We start from the raw sequence: 7,875 nt of genomic DNA, 5'->3' as shown, positions 1-7,875 counted from the left end.
CATCCTTCAAAACGCACAGCTTCAAGGTGGACCAAATTGAAATACGAAATAAATTATAGGATAAAATTAAAAAAGAAATAAGCTTGATTGTAAATAATAAAAAAAAGGAAGGGCTAAAAGCGCAATTAACCCTTCCGTTTGGTAAGTCTTGTGAGTTAGGCGAAGCAGGCGTCGTTTGGTGCCGAGTGGCTTCGCCCAAAAGCAGGCGTCGTTTGAAGGCCTATTTAAATCAAAATTTTTTTCCAGAATCTTCATTTCAGCCATTGTTCAAATAAATTTTTTTCCTTTTTCTCTCAATTCTCTTTTTTCTCTCTGCCGTTGCCCAGAATCCGGCCATCGGCCACCGTGGCAGCCGCCGATCACCGGCTACGGCGCCACCGTGCACGGTGGTCGGAAATCACCAAAAACATTTTAAACCCCCTTTTTTGTGTAGAACATAGATCTAGGGATAAAAATCTCAAAAAATCACTCTATGCTGCAGATTCAAGACATGCAAGTACTTTACTTACTGGGTTAGTTTTCTACTTACTTGATCTATTGCTTTGCTTGCTGCCTGTGCCCTGTGGCTGTGTTGTTTGCCTTGTCGAAATATGGAGAATGAATGAGAAATATATTTTGTCTTTTCATTTGCTTGTGATTTTGTGAAATTTGAGTTTGTGAGTCTGTGACTTACTGACTTGTATTGTGAGTGAGTTTTGATTTTTTAATCGACTTTCAGTCTTTTACTTTACTTTACTTTGCTTTGTTTTGATTGAAAGTTTGAAACTTGAAAGCCGATTTTGCAGGTAGGGAGGGAATATATTCCCTTTTGTTTTATTATAAAGTACATTGATTCAGTCTTTCTTCAGTCTTCACTTTTCACTATTCACTTCAGTATTTCATTCACCAGAATCACCATCCATCTACAAAGACTTGATTTTTTTAATTTACGGAAATGTAAAATAACGGAATAGCGGCCCGTTATTGCCGCAATTGTCCGTTATCCGTTAAATTGCGGCCGCTATCCACCGTTATCGGTGTGAATCCGCTTCCTCCGTTATTTTCAAAGAATAGCGGTTTGATCGCGGCGCTACCGCTATATAACTACCGCTATTCAAAACGGTCCGCTATTTGAATCCTCGAATGAACCTCTTGATATATTGGTAGATTGCTTTAGCCTTTTCTGAATCGGATTCCACTGCTACTACCTTTGTTTTAATGTTCCGTAGAATTTAGTGATCATGATTCATGTTGAGACCGTGATCTTGCTCCTAAGTAATAAGCTGACACATCATGTTTGCTTTTATTAGTCTTCCCACAAAACCAGGAGCTTGCCATGGCAGCATGATTTGTTTGAAGACAGCCTTAGACCCAAAGGCAAATTTAAAGTAATTAACTGAGAACATTGACTCTTTGCCTGCAGTTTTGCTGGAACATTGACAACCAAGAAAGTAGTCAAAATACATCTGAACTAGAGCGTATAACTAAGGTACCCATATCTGGCATCTTTTATTTGCTGATGCAGTTAACATGGCAAGAATAAGTATTTTGAGTTAGTGAATATGATGGATATGTGCCTTGAATTTCCAACATCATTTACAACTTGGCATTAGTTGGTTCTGACAATTTGCCTAATTTTTTAACGCTTGAAATAGATCAAATTTCCACAAAGGAAATAACAGATATATCTTGTTTGATTAACTTGTTGTCGGGACTTTATTATTCATGTTACCATTTGCATGGTTGTGTATTTAAAGGATATTGATCCGAACCATTTTTTTTCCAGGAATTTAACAACAAATCAAACTCTTTATACACTATATTGCGCAGTAGCAGTGATTGTCACTAAACTAACTATAAATACGACTAAGGCAAGTGCACCTATCGAACAATAGTATAGTTATGGTGAGTAGGGAATATCGTATCCACGAGGACTAAAAGTACTAGTAATTACCGTTTTTCTAGTCGACAAATTGGAGTGATTGTTTTTAATCTAAAATTACTAAACTAATCTAACTAAGAACGCAATAGAGAATGAAATAGGAAAATAATCGAAGATAACCAATGAGATAGACAATACCTAGGAAAGAATCCACCTAGACTTCACCGGAACAGGGTTACCGGAGTTTACAGATCAAATATAGTTAATTCATATCATTTACTATTCATATCAGAAATCAATCATATTCAAACATATTATCCCTTATATGGGTCATCAAGGCCTAAAATATGCATTAGAAAAAAGTCGGGACTAAATCGAAAACTCAAGAGAATTTTTCGCAAAACCTCAAAATTTTTCCTAGGTGAAAGGGACACACACCCGTGTGGCTAGACTGTGTGGCTCACACGGCTAAGACACACGGTCATGTCCCAACCCCCGTGTCTAATATATGGTGCTTCCTGACTTGGGTCACATGGCCAAGCCACACGCCCGAGTGCTAGGCCATGTAAAAATACCTAGGCATTCTGTTTCTCCATTTTAAGGATATAAAGGACACATGGCCAGATCACACGCCCATGTGCTAGGCCGTGTGTGACACATGGCCGAGACACGCGCCCGTGTGGACGAAAATAGACCATTTTCAAGGCCACTTTTCTCACCCAACTTGTCTTTCACCTACAACAACATTTTAACACATCCTCAAGCCAATTCCATACATTTGAATCAAGCCAAAACCAAGTCTTATGCATGATATATCATCTCATATGTTCAAGTTTACAAACTTACTTATTTGTTCAAACACATAAACGTACCAAATTAATCAAATACACACTTATATATGTTCAAGTCTAATTTACTAAATCTAACACAACCATACCAAGCACACACATGACAAACATGATATATCCTCATATATAAATATACATCAAAACATGACATCACTAGCCATTCCAATGGCTAGTTACAATTTAAAACATATATATATGCAAACATTGGCCAAACTATCTTATACATGCCATTATAACCAAGTTTTAGTATATTACATATACTGAAAAGTTCGAGAGATAGTGTAATGTAGCTCCGACCTGCTTCCAACCTTTAAGAGCTTCCGAGTACTATAAAACAGAAGAAATTAAAACCAAGTAAGCATTTAATGCTTAGTAAGTTCGTATAACGAAAATTAACTTATCATTCATTTACATGAAAAGTAAGCATACAAAATACATTTAACAATTTGGCTAATAGCCTAAACATATAACTTCATCAAACGTGTTGGTCATGTTTTACATATGTATATCAAGAAACATATATGAACTCATTGGATATCAAACTTTCATGTACATAAACTTTTCAATCTTGTATTTATATATCAATTTCATGTAATTCAAGTATATACAGGTAATGGTTCACTTTAACTTCCATGTACATAAACTTTAATTTCATGTACATAAACATATATGAACTTGACCCATTGAATCATTTGAAATATCGATGGATACATGGGTAATACATTTGAAGTGTACAAATCTGTAGTCCATCAATTCATATTCGAGAATGCTCATACGAGCACATAAATAGGAAGCTCTTTTGAACCATATAACGGGAAGCTCCGGGGAGCCATTAACGGGAAACTCATATGAGCCAATATCGGGAAGGTTCAAGCGAGTCAATATCGGGACGCTCATAAGAGCTACAGTGTGTCCACAACACATGTAGGATCACAACCAAATCGGGATGCTTTGAAGAGCTATTATCGGGAAGCTCATAAGAACCATATAATGGGAAGCTAATGAGAGCTAATAACGGGACGCTCTTCTGAGCTATGGTGTGTCCGCAACACATGCAAGATCACAACTAATCGGGAACCCTGTATCTATCGAATTTCACTTATTCAAACGGGACTTAACACTTATCGAGTATACTTGGATATATGTTCAATTTTCATACATGTCAATTACACAATTTAATTCACATACACAATATTCAATTTAAAAAATATAAATATACAATTTAGTTACACGGACTTACCTCAACACTTGTTCGTGTACGAAAATATACTAACCTGACACTTTTTCTTTTCCTCAATCTAACTCCTTATTTGATCTTTTCGAATTTTCCATGAATCCAACATCTTTTCAATTTAATCCCTAAATCATGATTTCGTCAAAATTCTTTAATAAAATACTTTTAAATACTCATCAACATCTCAAATTCATCATGTAATAACTAAAATCATATGAACTCAACAATGGTAACTTCTATGATTTTCAATCAAATCAAAAATTAAGGTATAGGTTAATTGGACCTAATTGTAACAATCACAAAAACATAAAAATTGCAAGAAACGGGTAAGAATTGAACTTACAAGAAGAAAAAATTGAAAAATAAGCCTAAACCCTCTTCAATGTCTGTTTTTGATATGAAAAATGATGATGAAAATGTCTAGAATCCTTTAATTTTCCATTTGTTTCATTAAATTTGGCAAAATTGTAAATTTTTCCCTTATTTCACATCATCTTGTCATTTCTCTAAGCTTATGTCACCTCAGCCACTTACTTTAGGTATATTTATGCCTAAAGTTCTTTCTTATTTACTATTTAAGCTATTTAATCACCATTTATTTTAATTAACAAGTTTTGCATTTTTTTTAATCTAGTTCTTTTTAACAAATTAGACATGTAATAAGTGAAAATTCTTAACGAAATTTTCATACGACATTCCTATCATACCATAGACTATAAAATAATATTAAAATAAATTTTCTTCTGACATTGGATTTGTGGTCCCGAAACCACTGTTCTGATTTAACTGAAAACAGGCTGTTACAGAACAACTAACTCTAGGTTGATTAATTGAAATCTCTTTCTAATTAAAACTCCTATTGTCGCATTAACTCGATCCATGGATTCCCTTATCAGATTTGACTTTAATCCGGTAGATTTATGTTGTCTTATTTCTAAGATTGCATGCAACTCCACTCAATTATACTAGATCTACTCTTAAATAGAGACTTTTGCTCCACTGAAATAAGCACATTAAACTTGAATTAATATCTCAGAAATATTAAAACAAGAAATAATCATACATAATTGAGAACAAAAATCAAGTATTTATCGAGTAAATCATAAATCAAATAATAAGATTCATCATAGATTTCATCTTCCCTAGGTATCTAGGGAATTTAGTTTATAATCCTGAATAGAAACATCTCAAAGTTAGGATAACAACAAGACATAAAGAAACTCAATAAAATTTTGAAGGAAATTAGATGGAGATCTTCAATCTTGAAGGAGATCCACTTCTAAGTTGATTCCTATGGTGTTCTTCAAGTGTTCTATTTAATCTTCTCTAAGTGCCCCCTTAGGTCTTCTTTTAATTGGTATTTATAGACTTTACAATCCTCAGAAAGCCTGAAAATTAGGTTTTTCTACGTATTTAGGAAGCAGGGTGCGATATCAACACAGGCTGGCACATGGGCGTGTGGCCAGCCCGCGTGGATCTTGGAAACAACTCTATTTGTCCAATTTTGGCTTGTTTTTCACTCCTTTAGCTCCCAAATGCTATCCTAACTATAGAAACATGAATTTAAAGGATTAAGAGCATCAAATTCACTAATTTACATAATTAATCATCCAAAAATGCATTAAGAATGAGATTAAAATATGTTACTTTTACAGCTTATCAAGCAGGCTTGCTGGGAGTCAGCGAGCCCCATTTCTTAGACGTTTCCTTTTGTGAATGAATTTTAATTCATTCTTTGAGGTAGGGTTAAGTGTAGTCTTACATATACTAAAAAACTTAGATCCTATACCATTCTTACACGCTGTTTTGTTTCTATGAACTGGCAACTACAAGGGGTGTGCTGAATGTTGTTAGGCCACGTCCATCTCTTCCTATGTTAAATCAACAATAGCAAATTGAAGGTATGAAATCTCTGATGTAGCTTGCCCTAGTTCAGTGTTCACATGCATTTGGTTGACTGGAGAAAATAGTGCTTTACTATACCCACTCTGGTTTCAACTTTCTCAATTCTTATTAACCTTCTCAATCAGTTGCTGCTTATAAGGTATGTGCCTACTACCTATTGACAATTGAGTAACCATCTCTTGAGATTGAAAATTGAGATTGTACAGCCCAATTTGCCCGGGCCCGCACCAAATAAAACCCAAACCAATTAAACTAACCCAATACCCTTCAGCCCAAACCAAGACCCAAGCCCAAATACTAAGGGTCAAACTAGGGTTTCAGCTTTTTTGAAACCCTAGTGCCGCCAAGACCCCACTTGCCTCGCCATCGCCATTCTGCACGCCACTGCAAGACGTCCCATCGCCGCTCACCTGCTCCCAACTGCTCACCTGCAACACGCAACATTAAGAAGCAAAAATAGAGTAAAAATAATAATAATAAAAAAGCTTGTAAAAGGCTATAAAAAGCCATTCGAATCACTGTAATGGGGGTTCGGCCCCTTCTTTCACGATTTCAAGAAATAAAAGCAAAAACAAATTTGAGCAAAGAGAAAAAAACAAGCAGTGAACGGAAAAGAAAAGTGAAGGTCTTTTATTTTATTTTATTTTATTTTTTACTTTCGAAACAGTTCATATACCCATTCATATATATATATATATATTACTTTCTTCAAAATATAAATTTTAAAACAAATTTACCTTTTTGATTTTTTTCCGGCCACCGTGTAGGGTGGTTGCCCGGCGCCGGCATGGCGTTCCTCTGGCCGGAAAATGGACCTGGTCCAGAGAGAATATCCCCTCCCTCTTTCTTTTTTTTTTCTTTCTCAAATGCCAAATGATTTTTCCCCCCCAAATAGTAGCTTTTATACCCTGATAAAACGACGCCGTTTTGGCCGGCGTCCTTAAGCCCCAAAACGACGTCGTTTTAACTTGGATCGGACCGACCCGACCCGAACTACCAAGGATCCGCGTGCTTCTGGATAAAAGGGGTTATTTGTGCTCCTGGTCCTTCCACTTTTGAGGCTGTTTACGATTGGGTCCTATTTTGTTTTTATTTTTCAATTTTGCCACAAAATTTCATTTTTCTCTCGATTTGGTCCTCAATTGAGCTGAAAGGAAATTTTCCCTTCCAGCCCCTCTATGTTATGTGCACATTCAAATCAGTCCCTCTTTTTTTATTTCGATTTCGCCCCGTATTGTTTGCTTTTATTTCGATTTAGTCCCCTTTTAGCATTTTTATTATTTTCTTCATTATTTTATTGTATTATCATCTTTTATTATTTATTATTACTATTATTATTATTATTATTATTATTTTAATTACTTATATATACGCATATATATATAGACTTTAGATTATTTTATTATTCTATTAGTAATATTATTATTATCCTTATTTCATTTATGTTTTCTTTCATTTTTATTTTTATTGTTTATTTATTTATTTATTTTATTTTCTTTCTTTTCTAAAAGTTTGTTATATATATATATATATATATATATATATATATATATATATATATATATACACGCACATATTTTTGTAACATATATATGTATACCTTTAAAGGTTATTAAATTTATCTTTATATTTTATTTTTCTTATATATATATATTTATGTTTTTTATACTATAATTAATTTACATACATAATTATATATCTATGTGTATATTTTAATCTTCATAAGTACGTGTATACATATTTATATGCTTATACGTTTATAGTATGTAATTTGTATACATACCCATGTACATACCTTTTAGTTTTCATAAATATATGCATGCATGCTTATTTACATTGCTTATTATGTCTTATAATATATATATATATATATATATATATATATATATATATACACGTGTACATCCATACATTTCTTGCATTTTTATAATTTTATTTGCTTGATTCATTTATTTATTTACTTATTTATTTATCTATTATATTCATTTTCACTCAGATTCTTGAAAAGGAAATTTTTAAAAGTAAAA

This window comes from Gossypium raimondii, chromosome 13, assembly GCF_025698545.1.
Source record: "Gossypium raimondii isolate GPD5lz chromosome 13, ASM2569854v1, whole genome shotgun sequence".
Taxonomy (NCBI): Eukaryota; Viridiplantae; Streptophyta; class Magnoliopsida; order Malvales; family Malvaceae; genus Gossypium; species Gossypium raimondii.
The sequence above is the reverse complement of the archived record's forward strand: the minus strand, read 5'-3'. Positions refer to the sequence as shown.